The sequence below is a fragment of the Scyliorhinus torazame genome, chromosome 12 (genome assembly GCF_047496885.1).
Source record: "Scyliorhinus torazame isolate Kashiwa2021f chromosome 12, sScyTor2.1, whole genome shotgun sequence".
In the NCBI taxonomy this organism is placed as follows: domain Eukaryota; kingdom Metazoa; phylum Chordata; class Chondrichthyes; order Carcharhiniformes; family Scyliorhinidae; genus Scyliorhinus; species Scyliorhinus torazame.
In genome coordinates this window covers 216,682,171-216,702,731 of record NC_092718.1, presented here as the reverse complement: position 1 = coordinate 216,702,731, position 20,561 = coordinate 216,682,171, and the positions used below count along the sequence as shown (strand labels likewise).

The 20,561-nt window shown below is 46.6% G+C and overlaps 1 long non-coding RNA gene across 1 annotated transcript in view; it reads right to left on the bottom strand.

Annotated features, from left to right (window-relative positions):
* Positions 1–20,561, bottom strand: part of LOC140386983 (uncharacterized) — a 99,132-nt gene that overhangs the window by 53,244 nt on the left and 25,327 nt on the right. The window lies entirely within an intron of this gene.

The window sequence follows — 20,561 nt, the reverse complement described above, 5'->3', positions numbered from 1 at the left end:
ATTCACCACCACCCCCCGATTCAACCCCCCATTCAACCCCTCCCCCCATTCAACCCCTCTCCCATTCAACCCCCCATTCAACCCCTCCCCCCATTCAACCCCCCATTCAAACCCCCTCCATTCAACACCCCCCCCATTCAACCCCCCCCATCCATTCAACCCCCCATCCCCCCTCCCCCCACCGGGATTCACCCCCCTCCCCCGATTCACCCCCCTCCCCCGATTCACCCCCCTCCCCCGATTCACCCCCCTCCCCCGATTCACCCCCCCTCCCCCGATTCACCCCCCCTCCCCCGATTCACCCCCCTTCCCCCGATTCACCCCCCTCCCCCGATTCACCCCCCTCCCCGATTCACCCCCTCCCCGATTCACCCCCCTCCCCCGATTCACCCCCCTCCCCCGATTCACCCCCCTCCCCCGATTCACCCCCCTCCCCCCCGATTCACCCCCCCTCCCCCGATTCACCCCCCTCCCCGATTCACCCCCCTCCCCCGATTCACCCCCCTCCCCCGATTCACCCCCCTCCCCCGATTCACCCCCCGTCCCCCGATTCACCCCCCCCTCCCCCGATTCACCCCCCCCTCCCCCGATTCACCCCCCCCTCCCCCGATTCACCCCCCTCCCCCGATTCACCCCCCCCTCCCCCGATTCACCCCCCCCTCCCCCGATTCACTCCCCCGATTCACCCCCCCTCCCCTCACCGGGATTCACCCCCCTCCCCCACCGGGATTCACCCCCCTCCCCCACCGGGATTCACCCCCCTCCCCCACCGGGATTCACCCCCCTCCCCCACCGGGATTCACCCCCCTCCCCCACCGGGATTCACCCCCCTCCCCCACCGGGATTCACCCCCCTCCCCCACCGGGATTCACCCCCCTCCCCCACCGGGATTCACCCCCCTCCCCCACCGGGATTCACCCCCCACCCCGGGGTTCGCTCAAACTGCCATTGAGGCCACAGGTAGCAACTGACTAACTAGACTGAGCGCGGAACGAATCGGTGCCCTCACTGACTGACAGACTCAACACATTTCAATCTGGTTACTGAGAGACAGTTCCCAACACTGGCTCCCCGAACACTGGCTCCCCCAACACTGGCTCCCTGAAGACTGGCTCCCCCAACACTGGCTCCCCGGACACTGGCTCCCCCGACACTGGCTCCCCCAACACTGGCTCCCCCGACACTGGCTCCCCGGACACTGGCTCCCCCGACACTGGCTCCCCCAACACTGGCTCCCCCAACACTGGCTCTCTGAAGACTGGCTCCCCCAACACTGGCTCCCCCAACACTGGCTCCCCCAACACTGGCTCCCCCAACACTGGCTCCCTGAAGACTGGCTCCCCCAACACTGGCTCCCCCAACACTGGCTCCCTGAAGACTGGCTCCCCAAACACTGGCTCCCCCAACACTGGCTCCCCAAACACTGGCTCCCCCAACACTGGCTCCCTGAAGACTGGCTCCCCAAACACTGGCTCCCCCAACACTGGCTCCCCGGACACTGGCTCCCCCAACACTGGCTCCCCCAACACTGGCTCTCTGAAGACTGGCTCCCCAAACACTGGTTCCCACAACATTGGCTCCTTGAACTTTGGCTCCTTGAACACTGGCTCCCATAACACTGGCTCCCACAACACTGGCTCCCTGAACACTGGTTCCCCCAACACTGGCTCCCCCAACACTGGCTCCCTGAACACTGGCTCCCACAACACTGGCTCCCTGAACACTGATTCACACACTGGCTCCCTGAACCCTGGCTCCCCAACACTGGCTGTTCTCAGTCCCCGAGCACTGGCTCCCTGAACACTGGCTCCCACAACACTGGCTCCCAGAACATTGGCTGTTCTCAATCTCCCAGGCCATGAATGGTGACGCGATATTCAACTGTGGAGGCATCACAGCTGAGCCCAACCTTATTATACTGAGAAGCGCTTGTTGCCCCCATCCCTCCCTCTGTTCAATAGCATCAAATGTAACTGAGCTGCCCGAAATCCTGAGATTAGTAAACACGCCCCAGACTGGGGTGCGGGTCAATCTACTGACTCTGAATAAGTGTCTGTCCACTGCCTGTCTGTCACTGGCTTCTTGCTCCCAAACGAGGATAGCCCCCAGATCAGCGCCTGCTGGGATATGTTAATGGCTTTATATCTGACATCCATTGTCAGCTCGAGTTTACATTCCGAACAGACTCAGTCACAGGAATGAAGGAGCCGGATTTAGCAAAGTAAACTCCGGAATCCCAACTAAAAATAGCAACTGCATTGAGAAATGGAAGGTATCTATCTCAAAGCTGCCTCAGATACACAACCCCATAGTTGGGGAGATTGACAGTGCGATAAAGTGCTGTCTCCTGACAGATTGGGAGCAGTGATATTGTGTTAATAGGGTTTGCACTGGGCAAGAGACACGGCCAGTCTGAGTGTGAGTACGGAGACCTGAGCACTTCAGTCAATTAAACACTTTTAAAATGCAGTCGCGGTTGTAAAGTCGGATATTCCGTCTTTTTTGCAAACAAAAAGCTCCCACAAACAATAATTTGATCTTTAATTTTAAAACATCACAATCTCTGGATGCTGGAAATCTGGAATATATATAAAATCTGATATATATATAAAAAACAAAATATGCTGCAAGTATTCAGCAATTTGATCAACTGAGTAAAGTATTAGTTCAAGGATAAACCTTGACCGTTAGATTGTAACCTGAGAACTTGTGCATCAACGTGAGGGTGAACAGGGCCCCAGTTTAACAGCCTGCCCCTCCGGCAATGCCGCACTCCCCCAGTGCACCAATCGCATGTCAGCCTAGAGAATGTGCTGAAATCCTGCAGAGAAGTTCAGACCAACCACCTTCTCACCCCAGAGGCCAGAGTGGGACCGCCAAGCTCCATCTCCCAACTAGGAATGTTCAGCTTGATGGCTTCCCGTTCTCTCCCACCCTATCAGGCAGCGAGCTCCAGATTCCACTCATCCTGGGTGAAAACGTCCTTTCTCACTTCTCTAAACCTCCTGCCCATGACCTTAAATCTCTGCCTCCTGGTTATTCACCTCTTTACTGAGAGGAAATATTCCTTCCTAATCTGCATTCCTCACAATTTTGTACACCTCAATCAGGTCCCCCTTCAGCCTTCTCTGCTCTAAGGAGAACAACTGCAGCCTAACCAACCTCTGCTGGTGAATCTCCTCTGCACCCTCTCTAGTGCAATCACATCCTTCCTATAGTAAGAAGTTTTACAACACCAGGTTAAAGTCCAACAGGTTTGTTTCGATGTCACTAGCTTTCGGAGTGCTGCTCCTTCCTCAGGTGAGGAAGGAGCCTGAGGAAGGAGCAGCGCTCCGAAATCTAGTGACATTGAAACAAACCTGTTGGACTTTAACCTGGTGTTGTAAAACTTCTTACTGTGCTCACCCCAGTCCAACGCCGGCACCTCCACATCATCCTTCCTATAGTGTGATGACCAAAACTGCACCCAATATTTTAGCTGTGGATTAACGAGCGTTTATACAGCTCCATCTTAACCTACCTGCTCTTACAGTCTCTGCCCCAGTTACTAAAGACAAGCGTCCCATAAGCCTTCTTAACCGCCTTGGGCGGCACAGTAGCACAGTGGTTAGCACTGTTGCTTCACAGCACCAGGGACCCGGGTTCGATTCTCGGCTTGGGTCACTGTCTGTGCGGAGTCTGCATGTTCTCCCCATGTCTGCGTGGGTTTCCTCCGGGTGCTCCGGTTTCCTCCCACAAGTCGCGAATGACATGCTTGTTAGGTGAATTGGACATTCTGAATTCTCCCTCTGTGTACCCGAACAGGGGTCGGGAGTGTGGTGTCGAGGAGATTTTCACAGTAACTTCATTGCAGTGTTAATGTAAGCCCACTTGTGACACTAAAGATTATTATTATCTGCCTGTCCTGCTGCCTTCAGGGATCTATGGACATACACCTCAAGGTCCCTCTGGTCCTCTGTACTTCCTAGCATCCTACTGTTCCTTGTGCATTCTCCTGCCTTATTAGTCCTCCCCAAATGCATCACCTCTCAGTTTTCAGGGTTAAATTCCATTTGCCACTGTTTTGCCTATCTGACCAGCCCGTCCACATCATCCTGTAATCTGAGGCTTTCATCCTCGCTACTTACTACACCACCAATTTTTTGTGTCATCTGTGAATTTACTGATCATACTTCCCGCATTTCCATCTGGATCATCAATGTACCAATAAATGAATGCATTCCATCAGAGCTTTTGTAAATTTACATAGGAGCCAACATTTTCAGGTTGATTTTAAGTTGTGGCAGGGAAGATATACCATTGTCCGATCCAATGCTGGGCAACCAGATGTCAGCTCCTAGATTAATCACAATAATCAGAGTCTAACTGAGTGTGGAGTTACCTTATCCTTAATAACATAGTGTACTTTCCCTATCTAATCTCACAATAAACCTTTAAACCGCGACAGACAAAGGTTACTTAATGCACAAGTACGAGTAACAGGACCTACACTCCTGACACAGCTCCAACATTGCAGCACCACTGTGGGGGGTCCGTCTTGAGTGTGTAGTTCAACCCAGAACCTTCAAAGAAGTCAAAGAGCTACCAACCAAGTCCTGCCATCACTTTGTCAACCGTACAGGAGTTTGCATTTCCAGATTCCTTGGCCTGGTCTCTGTCAGATTATGTTGCATTAAAATGGCACCTTTGTTTTATGACTTTGTCCTAGTGGAAGGACAAACTCAGAGTTATCAATTAGCATTTCTACTGATTAATCATCAGGCAGGCTGTGCTGAACTCAATATTTACCCCTCACTAACATCACTAAAAATGGCCTATCTGCTCATCATCCACTAATTGTTGGAGCTCATGTCCACAAATTGATGGCTGCATTTCCGACATTACAATGGTGACTGCCATCCTCAAGTACTTTGTCCACTTTGAGGTAGTGAACGGCGCTATAGAAATGACATTGCAATAAATTACAAGTTAAGGATACAGTTTCAAAGTGTTTTGTGGCCAACCTTTGTCACAGCAACATACAGAGTTTCGCTGGGGTCAGAGGGAGGTGGTTGTTTTGCAATGATCTAAAGCCTGTGCTGTCCGTCAGGTGCGGTAAATCACAGAATCGTAACTCGTGGTCAAATAGCAGAGAGATCAGAGGTCTTGATCAGCAAATGGCTGATCTGAAAATTTAGCGGTATTCAGCAATATTAACTGTTGGGTAATGTCACTGGACTAGAATCTAAAGGCCGAGATTCATACTCTGGGGAAATGGTTCAATGTCCATCAGGGCAGCTGGGGTGGGATTTAAATTCAGTTAATAATCTGGAATCGAAAGTTAATCTCAGTAATGGTGACTATGAAACTATCATCAATTGTTGTAAAAACCCAGCTGGTTCACTATTAGCCTTTAGGGAAGGAAATCTGCCGTCTTCACCCTGTCTGGCCTACATGTGACTCCAGACCCACAGCAATGTAGTTGACTCTTAAATGCCCTCTGAAATGGCCAAGAATGCCACTCAATTCAACGGCAATAAGGATGGGCAATAAATACTCCAGCCAGTGACACCCATGTCCGATCAAGGAATAGAGAAAAAAAAAGGTACAAGGAGGTAGATTTTGGTTAAATTGAGAGGTCCGGCTTTATTCATTATTTTACAATATTAAACCTCCAGGTGTGTGTAACCTCGGCTATTCACACTTTACCTTCCCTCCCCCATCTTCTTCCCTTCTGCTAGTTTTATGTCAGGCTGCATGTGTTAGAGAAGGAGGCATGGTACCCACTCTGGACATATCCCAGGAGGTTTCATCACCTCCAGCCGCCCTGCAGGCTCCCAGCTCCCTGTGTGTGCCGGAAACTTCACCCCTTCAAACGCCACACAGCAAGGTATGAAATCCCTGTTAACGATTGAAAGAAGTCACTCCACCGCCACAACCTGATGGTAACCAGGGAAAGGGGCCTTGCCAGTGACGACCACCAACCCCAATAGATTTTTTAAACCTTAGCATAGATAATGGACTGAAAACGCAACCCAATTTTGATTGGCCCAAGTGAGGCGCATTTACCTGTTCTCAACGCCAGTAAATTGAAGGTATTGTTTTTAATCTTTTAAATAACAGGGATTGAATTCTCAATGTAACTGTTGGGAATTTAGATTTTGAAGCACTTTGGTCAAGTTTGCCAGGAGTGAACGGTATCTTTCTAAGATGTGTCTAAATTGTAACTTCCTCCTCTTAACCCTTCCTATTTTGCTTCCCAGTCAATGTGATGGAGATGATTTCGAATGGGACTGGAGTTAATCTTCCGCGGCTGCAACGTGTATTGTTGACAGACACGAGGGCGGGGATTCGCTGAGGTCTGAGACTCGGCCCATAAAGCTTTCACTCTTAGTAAATGTAGCTTTAAATTGCTGGAAATACATTTGGAAGATGCCGCTTTGCCGCGCTTTGTGGATATCAGGCACTGGGTCTATCTAATAATGTTTATGATCTGTTTTGAAAATGTTTCAGAAGTGCTTGATTGTAGCCAGCAGGGGTTTCATATTCGCTGATTTAACATGTTTGGCACAAGCAGGGAATCAGTAAAATCAAAAATGAAATCCACATTTCAGTTTCTTCGGTTGTTTGGAGGGCAGCGTAAATTTCTGCTACATCTTAAACCGTCCCCAAGCATGTCTGTGAGTTTCATCATGGACAGATGGCTTTTTCCTGCGGGGAATTCTGAGCCTCATCCACTCCCCCACCTCCCTCCCTTAAAATATGTATAAATGATCAAAGGCTGACTGCGTGCCCTGCAAAAAGATTTCGTAATTGGACGAACCTCCTGGTCGCCCAGTTTCACCTGAACCAAACTTAAAACAGAGCCGAGGATTGTGGTGTGTGATATTAACCATGGCCTGTTTAACCTGCCCCTTCAATACTACTTGTGAATATTCCAACTGAAGTTTAAAATGAAAGTCTGCTTAAAAATAGAGGCGCAGAATCACATATTGGAACATCGGGGCTGAATTGTTTTAGTAGATTTCAGAAAGCTTTTGGCCGTGGGATTTTATCACAGTGGATTGGTTCAAAAGTGCTTTCGTGAGTTAATGTCAGGTTTCTTCCACTGCTGCTGATGTCTGTTTTAACTGCCCCCCCCCCCCCCGCGCCCCGAGTTAAAATAGTGGAGGAAATAATTTAATATAAAGGTATGATCTGGATTGTCCATAGACCAGGCGGAGACCCTCGAAAATGATCCACCATTCAATTAGATTCGATCACAGTTGATCCTTATCTCAATTCAATTGATCTGCTTTGATTCCACAGCCTTATCCTATCTGAAGGCCAGTTCTTTGTTCAATGACCCCCGAACAACAATTCCGTGGAAGGGGATTCCACAGTCCTTTAGTGAGTCTTTATGTGAAGTGCTTCCTCAGCTCGCCCCTCAATGGCTCAGCTCTTGGGGGCAATGTGGAGGAGCTGGTTTCCATATTGCTGCGTTAGAACATGTTGGTATCACGAATGCTCAGAGAATTCGTTTCCCAGATGTTCTGTGAGAGAGAGGTAAGTGTTTTGAAAGCTGAAAAAAAGTATTCGCAGCAGGAAGGAGTCAAACCGTCCATAAATCACCTTCCCCTTCAGACTGGGCCCAGGTTAGTTGGGATTTCAGACAATCGAATCCTATTACAGACAGTTCAGACTTGTCAAAGACCATGTAGGTAACCGCGGGACATAAACGCGGTCACATTCAACAGTAAAAACGGGTTAAACGAATAAAAAGGGTTTGTAATAAGCAGATAAGGCAAACGCCAGCTTACAGGCACCAGTTCAAGCTGGTGCTAACTGGGAGTTTTACTGTGCATCAGGTATTGGTGTGAAATTAGCCTCTGAATAAGATCGCGAGAGAAACGGTGCGGGAGCAGGTAACTGGCTGAGGTTAAACCTGGACTTTCAGAAGGGCTGAGAAAGGTGTAACTGTTTGTAAACAGAGATATTGAAATGTTTCCAGTGTTTGGAGCCTCTCTCTGCACATTAATCGCAGAGTTTGACCACAACCCCAGCAGCTGCACTTTGCTCAGCGGGTTGGTTTCAAAAACAAAACGAGCGCCTTTGAAAACGTGTGGGGTAAACATCTCCCATTTGTATCTTTCTCCGCGATGTAATTTCTCACTGCGTTCCTGATCCCAGCACAAGGACAGGCAGGCCCGTCTCTGTCTCACCGTTCGCAGCCTCTGGATGTCCCGGGGTGAATTATATCTGATGTGTCACCGCTGCTGTCGGGAAATTGCGAGCCAGAAGGGCACAGGAAGATCCCACAACCTGAAATGACCAAATGAGCGCAGCTGATTGAGGGATGAAGGCCCCCTGACCCCGGGTTAAATCCCCTATTCTTCTTCGAATACGAGTTAGGAGACCCTCTACCCCCCCACCCCCCCCCCCCCCCGAGGGGAGGGGTGGGGGGGTCAGAGAGATCCGCCTTTACCACGAGGCTGCTCCATGTAACAATGTGTTTGATGCACATTGACATTTTCACCCGTTACTTCTGCATTTCACAATCAGCAGAGACTGTACAACGCTGAGCAGGATGTTTAATAAACTGGATTTCAATGAGCTCTCTGGAGTTGTAACGCAAATTGTAGCTTTATTCACGTCGGTTTTAGCTTTGAGGCACTTTGATTTCTGATTTGGCAGCAACCTTATTATTAATAAAAACACATCAAAGAATCTCCGGACACCGGGTGAGCAAGTCATTCACCCCCCCCCCCCCCCCCCGCTCCCCGTCACCGGCCTCATACAAGAAGAAAACGATGATAGCAAATAGCATCTTGTGTTGGGAGAAATTTGCAAGTTGATGAAATTTCCCATTTAATCCTGAATTTCGATATGAGTCTCCTTTTCATGGACCGTTTCGTCATTGACACAACTACACGCGCCGTTTAATTTGCACATAAAGTGACATTTTCAAAGACAGAATGAAAGAGGAAGGGAAAGGTGCAGGAAGAGAGGATATCCAAACATTTTATTGCATTGATCAAACTGCTGTAGTTCTGGTGAACGAGTGGCAGCCGGTGTGATATTAACAGTTTTAGTTAAGCAGTTACCCCCTTACACACAAGACAGGCCAAATATTTCAGCCCAACAATTGTGTTTGATCGACTTCGATTTTCCACCCAGTCAAACGGTCCTCAGCCTCATCAAAGAGTCTGAAGGAGACTGAATAAATTGGAAGAGGATTCGCGATAAACCGAACAGAAATCTTCAGCCCCACTTTTCTCATAAAAGGAGCAACTTGCGTCAATGTAAGAAGCCGGATCCTGAAAGGGGACAAACATGTTTCCAGGCGAGCAGGTACTGAATTAAATTCCCTCCCATTTTCTGGAGTCTTGATCTATTTTCACGTTTCTTCCAAGTTGCTGGCCTCTCTCTCGCGGTAGGAAAACATGTTTTAAATAGATTCCCTTTTAAAATTCCCTATTCCGCCGTGTAAAAAGTAAAGGTTGACAGCTAATCAGATATCCTTAACTGGCCTAGACTTTTAATCCTTCACTTCCACCGGCTATACGCCAAGACTTTCAAAGATTGCCAAGTCAGCCCTCAGCCTAAATCAAATTCTCATTCAAAACCAACTCATTTCTCTTATGTCGCCAGCTACCCCTCCCCCCTCAAAAAAAGCTTCAGATATTTCTAATCAAATTAATTTGGGTTTAAATTACCCAGAGAGGTTCTAAAGCCGCCTTACGGCGCCCGAAGGGGCAGAGATTTGCCTGAACTCCAGGCTTTATGCTCCGGGCACCTGTGAACGCTGACACACCAAGTTCACAGGTTGCGTGGGAGCCCGACATTGCCTCAAATCTTATTCAGCAGAAGTCAAACACCAGAGAAAACATCAAGGGTTGGAAAACTTCCCCGCTTCTTGGTAACATGGTGCTCAATTTTATAGCCCTTTAACTCTTCATCCGCCTGTACAATCTATATATATATATATTTGCTGCTTTATATATTAGAAAATATATATTCAGCCTGTCTTCACAACAACCTCAAGTTAACCTCATTTACACCCAACAAACCGATTCCTAGTCGAGCAATCAAATGTCATAAATAAAAAAAAACAGCTCAGATTGGAAGATGTTGCCTCTGGGCTGCACTTTCGGAATCACTTTTATCAGCCTCTGTTGCCCTGGCGGTTTTAATTTAGTTGTATCAGTAGGTGAAACATGTTTGAAACTTATCTGATTATCTACAGAAATTGAGACAAAACAAATGTAATCAGGGGTTTCAGCCGGGAAGGTGCTGTCTCGCCCAAGGAAGGACCCTCAGTTCAGTGATCCAGAATTCCACAATCGCTGCTCTTATTTCCAACATTGATCAGTTGGAAACTGGGAGTTATTCTTCCTGTGGGCTGATTACAGAAAGCCTGCGTTTCCTGGGCGAGTTATTTCTGACAGGCACCAAGTTCCACTCAATAATAACAATATGAATTCAAATGATTCTATGATCCCAAACGATAAAAAAAACCCTGCGCAGTTTTCTGGTCAAAGCAGCGAAGATTGTTTGTAGTAAACACACACCTCTCTCAACATAAGGTTCAATTCATGCTTTTTTATTCTATTTTTTTCGAACCATACATTGGAATCTTTATTTCAATCCCTATTTATGGTCCACTGTGCTACATTCCTTTGGGTTTATCCAAATATGTTTCGCTCATTTCGGTTGAAATTAAAACCTTGAATGAACAAACTCCGAAATGTGAGCAGGACTCCGTCACTTTGAAGAGGGAGCTTGGCCGGGCTACAGACCTCCAGAGAGAGTGGCCGGCTCCCTCTAAACTATCCCACTTAGATACAGCTTTCTTCAAAGCGACGTGAAGACATTTGGAGGTCATCAGTAAAATTATCCCCAAAAGATGTCTTTAGGGCGATGTGTAGAAATGAGTAGAGATGAATCAAAAAGCGCAATTTTTGTGAACAATCGATCCGATCACTGGGTGTCCCGCATCCACACGATCCTCTTTATCACCGGAAGGACGCTCTTAGTGAGTTTTAGACTTTAGACAGTAACTGGTCAGGAAGATGTGAGACCAGCGGCACAACCCATTCATCTGCAGGTTGTTTAAGAAAATGTTCACCAGTATTGTGATTATAAACCGTGTATTTAAATGACTTTAAGTTAAATTATTGGCATTTTTAAATCAGAGAGAAGGCGGAAATCTAACTACATTTCCAAAGAAAATATATTGGATATGACACAATGGGGAAGTTTGGTTCAGACCTCCGAGGTCCGGCAGGACAAGAATTGAATTTATTGGGGAGGATCTGCCCCCCAGGAGGGATCTATTTCATCACTGAGGTCCCAGCAATCCCTCCAGCTCCGAATGACTCTTGCAAAGAGATTTCTCACTCGAGGGAAAGGATGAGAACAGCTCAGGTGTTGAAGTGAACAGATTTGTGAGCGGGGACCTCACTTACTGGAGGGCTCCTCAATCACTGGAGGTCTCCTCAATCACTAGAAGGGTCCCATTCACCAGAGGGGTCTTTTCACTTTGGGAACAATAGGATGCACCCTATTTATTAAGAGAAACTCACTGACGGGGTGGACATCTCAGTCAATAGAGATGATCTTCCTCATTACAATGCAGCAGCGCAACAATGGGTGGCGACTCATTCATGTGAGAGCCATATCCATCAGGGAGGTTCTCGCTCATACAACATAGTGTAAGTAATTCACAAGAAAGTATCTCATTTAATAAAGAGATCTCAGTGGCTTATTGGATTCCAGTCACTGGATGTGATTTCTGTGATTGGTGGAGATTTCAGTTAGTCCTGGGAATCTTTGTCACTGGGTGAGATTAGTCACTGGATGAGGTTTTACTGGATGAGATTTCACTGGTTGAGGTTTCACTGGAAGGGATTTCATTGGATGAGATTTCACTCGAGATTTTACTGGTTGTGATTTCACTGGATGAGATTTCACTGGATGAGATTTCACTCAATGAGATTTCACTCAATGAGATTTTACTGGTGGATATTTCACTGGAGGAGATTTCACTGGTTGAGGTTTCACTGGAAGAGATTTCACTCGAGATTTTACTGGTTGAGATTTTACTGGAAGAGATTTTACTCAATGAGATTTCACTCAATGAGATTTTACTGGTAGATATTTCACTGGAGGAGATTTCACTGGTTGAGATTTCACTCGAGATTTTACTGGTTGTGATTTTACTGGTAGATATTTCACTGGAGGAGATTTCACTGGTTGAGATTTCACTGGATGAGATTTTACTGGATGAGATTTCACTGGATGAGATTTCACTCAATGAGATTTTACTGGTAGATGTTTCACTGGAGGTGATTTCACTGGATTAGATTTCACTGGTTGAGGTTTCACTGGAAGAGATTTCACGAAATGAGATTTCACTCGATATTTTACTGGTTGAGATTTTACTGGATGAGATTTCACTGCATGTGATTTCACTGGATGGGATTTCACTGGATGGGCCTTCCTGGTTTTTCTGACTCCAGCAGAGTTGACAATTTCTGCTGTAGTGCTTCAAGAACAGAAATTCCTAGATCGATCAGATTTTTAGTCAGAAACATTTGACAATATTAAAATCAATTCCCTGTCTATTCACTCCATGAATTATAGGAAATATGAAACATGTACAGATATATGGTGATATATAATCCAGTCCCAAACAATTGAGGAGCATTGTAAAAGAAATGTTATTTTGATGGTATGGTTTATTGATCTTGAATTGATTATTTGATTGGGTATTGATGGCATACTGATGTTTTCCGAACAGTACATTATGAGTATATGAATGATATGGTCATGATTGATGAATCATGGGCAGCACGGTGGCCTAGTGGTTAGCACAGCTGCCTTATGGCACTGAGGTCCCAGGTTCGATCCCGGCTCTGGGTCACTGTCCGTGTGGAGTTTGCACATTCTCCCCGTGTTTGCGTGGGTCTCGCCCCCACAACCCAAGAATGTGCAGAGTAGGTGGATTGACCACACTAAATTGGCCCTTAATTGGAAAAAATAATTGGGTAATCTAAATTTAAAAAAAAAATGATTGACGAATCATAAAGAAACAATTAATTTAAAAATCCCTCTAAAGGAATTTCCCAGTTACACTAAGGTATAAAATGATCAGAAATCAAATTTACTAAGTTAAACGTTTTCCTAATTTATATTCCCTGTTCCACAAATATATATTGTTGAATTTTGTCTGAGTTTCTGATCAACAGAGAGTGAAATATTCACTTGGCTCAGTGGTGCAGTTGATTTAGACATCTTGTAGTTTCTACCTGTTGTTGTATTTGTGTCTATTAAAATATAAATAAGAAATATTGGATAGTTTAGAAAGCTTCCTGTCCATGTCTAGAATTTGTTTCACTCACTCTGTAATTTGCCTCTGCCTGACCTGTCAATATCCCATCTTCAATAAGACACCTTGCGTAGGTTCTTCTCTTTGCATTGGTGTTCCCGTTTCATGAATGGCCGGGGATAGGTTCTTTGAACCCTTTGGCAGATTTGCAATGTGTGATCATAAGTTGCAAACCTCTGTTTGTCACTGGAAATGGATACCAGCATCTATCTCTTAATGGACACAGACACAGCTGGGGCTGTTTAGCACAGGGCTAAATTGATGGCTTTGAAAGCAGACCAGACAGGCCAGCAGTACGGTTCAATTCCTGTACCAGCCTCCCCGAACAGGCACCGGAATGTGGCGACTAGGGGCTTTTCACAGTAATTTCATTTGAAGCCTACTTGTGACAATAAGCGATTTTCATTTTCAGATATTAGTCCTTTTTTAATATAAATTTAGAGTATCCAATTTTTTCTTTGCAATTAAGGGGCAATTTAGTGTGGCCAATCCACCTATCCTACACATCTTTGGGTTGTGGGGGTGAGGCCCATGCAAACATGGGGAGGATATCAGTCCTAATCTCCCCTCTAGCTATCAATACAGTCCCCTGTCTCCTTACTGGACAGAGACACCAGTCCCAATCTCTTCTCTGGACACAGACATATAAACATACAGAATAAGGGCAGAAATAGACTATTTGGTCCCACAAGCCTGCCCTGCTATTCAGTACGGTCATGGCTGATCTATTTGTGTTTCACATTCTACATTCACATCTACCCCCAGATAAACTTTGTAATGAACAGAGCAGGACTCAAAGCTGCAATCTTTTCACATCACAATTAACATCAAAGTCTTATCCATTAGGCCATGTGACCAGCCCGTTTCTTAATCGGGCATGGAACGAGTGCCCACTGGTTACTGAGCTGCACTGTAATGAAGACGATTCTCTTTAATAACTGAGATGGCCTCAGATCCTCTCTAGCCAACAAGATACTCTCTGGTACATGAGATTGCCACTAATAATAATATCCTCTCAAATAGCTGAGATTCCAACTAATGGATAGGTTCCTATCCAGTAAGTGAATTTCTCTTTAATAAACAGGATAACGTCTATTGCCCTCATGGTGAAAAGATCTTCTGGTGAATGGAAATGTACAAAAACAACATGTATTTATTTAGCACCTTTAGAATGGGGAAATGTCCCAAGGTATTTTACAGTATCTTGTCAAAAGAAACTTCTTGTCCAGTCCCATTTGAAGATATTAGGACAGGTGCCTAAAACTCATTAAAGAGGTAGATTTTCAGGTACCTCTTAAAGAAGGGAGAGATGAATAGCTTTAAGGAGGGAATTCCAGCGTCTGGGAAGAGGTAGATGAAGCGTAGTAATGTAATTAAAATCTAAGATGAGCAAGAAATCTGATTTAGTGGAGTGCAGTGATCACAGAAGGTTGCTGGGTTGGAGGTGGTTATGAAGGATGGAGATGGACAAGGCCTTGAAAGGATTTGAGCACAAGGTTCCGGATTTTTTAATTGAGGTATTACAGGGCTGGGAGCAAGTACAGGGGTGATGGGTGAACAGGGCTTAGTGCAATTTGGAGTTTTGGATGAGCTGACGTTCATGCAGAATGAAAGGGGGAGGATTTGAAACAATCTGATGAGAGACAGTGTGAGGGTGACACCTCAAACCAGGGACATCAAGGTTGAATCTTGAGCCCTACCCAAGTCTGCGAGAGGGTGATGGAGGCAGATTAGAGATAGATAGAGACACAATTAATTCCCCCTGAAGAGGGAAAAGCCTCTTGTGAAATAATGGAAATGGGAGCATTTATTTTAATTCAGTCAGACAGTGCCATAGGAACATAGGAGCTGATCCAATATCTAACACAATCTGACCCAATGAAATGTTACATGTCTCATCTCTAGGCATAAATAACACATGTACTCTGTACCCGGTACTTTGCACATATCCTATCTGTCAAATTAAAGATACGCCTAATACTGTTCACAGAGAGGTTATAAATAAATCGCCGCTACCACAATATGTACCTCTACATGTATCTCCTCTGGACCCTGTTCATTCCCAGTGGTATCCCATGTATTAGCTCTATTCTCAATGGGACTGTAGTTGCATATATCCATTTTTCACCCAATGCATTTACGCATACCTAGTCTACACTAAATTCAATGACTTTCACCCACTTTCTACTCATTTAACAGAAAAACCTTTGTCCAAGGGATATAGTTTAGAAAGTCATTTATAGTCTTTTTTATTGATGGATAATTTGGAATAAATTCCCACTCCATTCTCAGTGTATTGTGCACTTATTTGGTGTCAAGGATAAGACAGTGAGAAGGAATTCTTTATTCATTACAACATTCTATAAAATAAGACAACCAATCAGCTGCTACTGCAGTGGTATCCATCAAGACCTCGACACATCATTATTCAGTTCTGAACAGATGGTCTTGAACTTGACCAGTGACCTGAATCTAGTCATTTTGTCATGTTTGTAAGAACAAACTGTCCGATAAACTGATTGCCTTCAGTCTCTTCAAACATATAATTGATACCATTGTCGTTGAAACATCGGTTAGATGTGGAACAGAGTTTTCTGCATGTTTAAGTTCTTGAGAAAGTCCTGGATAACGTTGATATATATGACACGGTTTCAAAAATGAAACCACTTGTAATAAGTATATAACACAATAATTGCATTATTGTTTAGAGAGAACCAAGTACTTTAACAATTCATTATTCTTTGAAGTCCAGTAACTGCTTTCCGGGAGGGAAATGGTACACACATCCCACAAACAGCGGTTAGTATTTTCTGTTATTGTCTAAATGAGGGGCACAGGGAGAATTCTTCACTCGCCCTTGAATAGGCAACGGAGTTTTCAGCGCCTATTTTCACCAGCACATTGGTTTGCAAGAAGCACTTTCTAACGAGCAGCATTCTCTCAGTGCTAGTGTAGATGTGAAGCCCCATGGATCCATAGATTCTTGATTCAGAGGTAACAGTTTTACCAACTCAGCCAAAGAAGCCATTTGGGGCATTTTTCCGGACGGTTGCAAGGTGACTGAAAAAGGTTTGCGCTGGGAGATATTTTGCATTTGATGGTAGATTTGTGTTGGATCTTTTGTGTTCGAGGACCACTCTGGGAATTTTGTACTGGGTGGTTCGCTCAGGAATGTTGGAGTTTCTGTGCGGGAGGTGTTGCTTGGGAAATTGATGCTGGGAGAGAGATTGCAACTTGGAGGTGGGTTGGGGGGGGTGATTTGCGTTGATTTTTTTTTCTGGGATGGGTTGTAATAGGGCACCCGAGCCCAGAGTGTTCCGGCAGTAAAGTGTATGTGTTCTGGGGTGTCCGAGAGAGACAACAGCCTCATAAAACTGCTGGAAAGAGCAGAGGGATTGATGAGGTTAACCTGTTAATGGTCACCAATGTATCACCTGAAGCAAACAGTGATGAGATTAATCAGACTGGAGCTGCCGTAACACCCAAACTGTGCCTTGGACCCTGTGCCCAGTGCAGGGGTACCACCCTGATTTGCCAGGCAGGTGGGCACCGGGGGGGGGGGGGGGGGGTGCCCCTGTTCTGGACTGCTGTAAATTTTCAATCTTTTCACATTTTATTGTCATCTCTTAACCTACACCTTGAAACTAATTTATGACAAAAAAATCATGCTCCGTATCCCAGTCAATAGATTAAAATATTTGGACTGAAAACGATGTCGATTATTGCAATATTTATATTTACTGCCTGTGGTGAGGCAGCAGACCCTGTTTTAACACAATTATCATCGACCTCCACAAATCTTGTGCATAAAATGGACTTTAACAGGAAAACATTTCCATCCGATTGAACTCTGACAAGGGGATTGCTGAAATAAACCTCTTTAAAAACCCAGTACCTTTCCCGGAAATTCACTTGTTTGACTTTGAACGTCAGGCTTGTAGCAATTTCTCTTCCCATCTTCCCACCACCATATAGAAGGAATAGGTTGGGAATGGGAGGCGGAAGGAGCAGCCCCTCCCTTCCCCCACGCCCGTCCGAAGCTTTCTCAAATGGCCACATTATCTTAAACTGACCCCACCCCCCCCATTGCCCCAGAGCAGATCCCCAATGGACACACCAGACTGGGAAAGTTAACTTTGGTCTGGAGCGATTTTATTTTTAAGAAAACATGAAGATCGTGTCGGGTTATCTAAACAGTTCATGAAACCCGCCCCAGATTTCAGAACAGTGTTAAATAATCTCATTAAATGCTGGTTTAATCTATGCAACATTTTATCTCATTGATGGGAATCTTAGAAATGAGGTTACGAATTGCCATTAAAAACTGGTTGTGTTGGGCCCGAAAGGTTTGTGGAGACTGGAACACCTGACTTGTGGGAAACAGTGGAACGGGTTGGCGTCCGGGAAGTAGAAGGTCAGAGGGGCCGAATGGTCTTCTTCGTCACAGCTGGTGCTGGTGAAAGTTGTAGATGTCTGGAAATGCTAAACATTTCAGACTGTCTGATCCCAGTTTCAATTCCTGTTGACGTGGGGCGGGGGGGGGGGGGGGGGGGGGGCGGGGGGGGGGGGCAGTCGAATAAATAATAAAATCAATAAAGGGGGTGAGTGGAGGGACCTCTGGGGGGATGTGTGAGGAACCAGTGGCGGGAACACAGTTCAGCATCACCTGCTCCAGGGGCAATTACGATGGGCAACTAATGCCTCACAAAATCCTCCCTGACTCTAAATCCCATCCATCCGCCTTCTTTCCAATCTCCTCTGTGGTTGAAGTAATAATAATAATGCCTTGTGCCACCCCAGGTCCCAGGGCCATCCCTCAGGCACCTGGGCTCCTCATTGAGGAGCAGGGAGCAGGTTGTTGCTGGAGGATGGCAGGGACCCGCAGTTGCTGGAGGATGGCAGGGACCCGCAGTTGCTGGAGGATGGCAGGGACCCGCAGTTGCTGGAGGATGGCAGGGACCCGCAGTTGCTGGAAGATGGCAGGGACCCGCAGTTGCTGGAGGATGGCAGGGACCCGCAGTTGCTGGAGGATGGCAGGGACCCGCAGTTGCTGGAGGATGGCAGGGACCCGCAGTAGCTGGAGGATGACAGGGACCCGCAGTTGCTGGTGGATGACAGGGACCCGCAGTTGCTGGAGGATGGCAGGGACCCGCAGTTGCTGGAGGATGGCAGGGACCCGCAGTTGCTGGAGGATGGCAGGGACCCGCAGTTGCTGGAGGATGGCAGGGACCCGCAGTAGCTGGAGGATGACAGGGACCCGCAGTTGCTGGAGGATGGCAGGGACCCGCAGTTGCTGGAGGATGGCAGGGACCCGCAGTAGCTGGAGGATGACAGGGACCCGCAGTTGCTGGAGGATGGCAGGGACCCGCAGTTGCTGGAGGATGGCAGGGACCCGCAGTTGCTGGAGGATGGCAGGGACCCGCAGTTGCTGGAAGATGGCAGGGACCCGCTGTTGCTGGAGGATGGCAGGGACCCGCAGTTGCTGGAGGATGGCAGGGACCCGCAGTTGCTGGAGGATGGCAGGGACCCGCAGTTGCTGGAGGATGGCAGGGATCCGCAGTTGCTGGAGGATGGCAGGGACCCGCAGTTGCTGGAGGATGGCAGGGACCCGCAGTTGCTGGAGGATGGCAGGGACCCGCAGTTGCTGGAAGATGGCAGGGACCCGCTGTTGCTGGAGGATGGCAGGGACCCGCAGTTGACCCCTGTGCGGATAACTGGCTAATATTGAAACAAAGATTCGCTGCCACATTCTACATCAGAAACATTCACTCAGGCGCTTTGGGTTTTTGGTCAACTTTGTAGCAAATTTATCCCTATTGGAAAGCTGGAATTCTCTCCCTTAAAAACCTGTTGATTAAAACCTCCTGGTTGGAAGGCCATTGAGAACATTGTGGACGCGGGTGGGTAAGTTTATTATGGAGCAAAGAGTTAAAGATGCAGAACATTCATGATTCGAGGGGCTGAATGGCCCCCCTCCTGTTGCCGTTTCTCTATTAGAACGGGAGCTTGGAAGAGGTTATTACCTTTAGAAGCCTGGCTGTTGGAAGATTAAAGCCAGGTTGGGGTTATTTCTGCCCCAGTTTGAACAGCAGTCTGCTTGATCTTATAAGGGAATCGCTGCTGTCCCGAGAGAGGGAAAAGAAACTTCAAAAGTCATCATGCAGCGATTTGGGACATTGCCAAACCATCCGGCGATGCCCGTGGACCCTCCCACCAACGGTTTCAAAGACTGAGCTTTGACCAACAAACAACCTGTATTCATGTAGCGCCTTTACATTAGCAGGAACACGAGTCTCCTCACCTGCGGGGTTCGGCTGAGTGGGGAGGCTGCCTTTGAGTTGGGGACTGGCTGAGGGGGTGGGGCTGATAGACTCAGAAAAAAACCTATGAATCAGTTCCAATACTTTGGAAAACTTTTAATATTAACACCAAACAAACCAGTGTTGCCCTGAATTTATTCTGATTTCCAAAGATTGGTGCCTCACTCCCGAAACAAATCCTCGCTCTTGAAACCATTTTCTACCCGTGACAATACTCGATTTTAGCTTTTTGTGAATTCAAATTTGCTCCTAAATATTCTGGTCAACAATCAAACACCACATGAGTAAATAACAGATCGCAATGAACAGGCTGCGGGGAATTCTGTCCAATCTCAGCTGGGAATGAGGACTCTGTGCTGGGAATGAGGAATCTGTGCTGGGAATGAAGAATCTCAGCTGGGAATGTGGAATCTCAGCTGGGAATGAGGACTCTGTGCTGGGAATAAGGAATTAGTGCCAGGAATAAGAAATCTGTGCTGGGAATGAGGAATCTGAGGTGGGAATGAGGTATCTCAGCTGGAAATGAGGAATCACAGCTGGGAATGAGGACTCTGTGCTGGAATTGAGGAATCTGTGCTGGGAATAAGGAATCTGTGCTTGGAATAAGGAATCTGTGCTGGGAATAAGGAAACTGTGCTGGAATGAGGAATCTGTGCTGGGAATGATGAAGCCCAGCTGGGAATGAGGAATCTGTGCTGGGAATGAAGAATCTGTGCTGGGAATGAGGACTCTGTGCTGGGAATGAAGAATCTCAGCTGAGAATGAGGAATCTGTGCTGGGAATGAGGAATCTGTGCTGGGATTGAGGAATCTAAGCTGGGAATGAGGAAATTCAGCTGGGAATGAGGAATCTGTGCTGGGAATAAGGAATCTCTGGTAAGAATGTGGAATCTG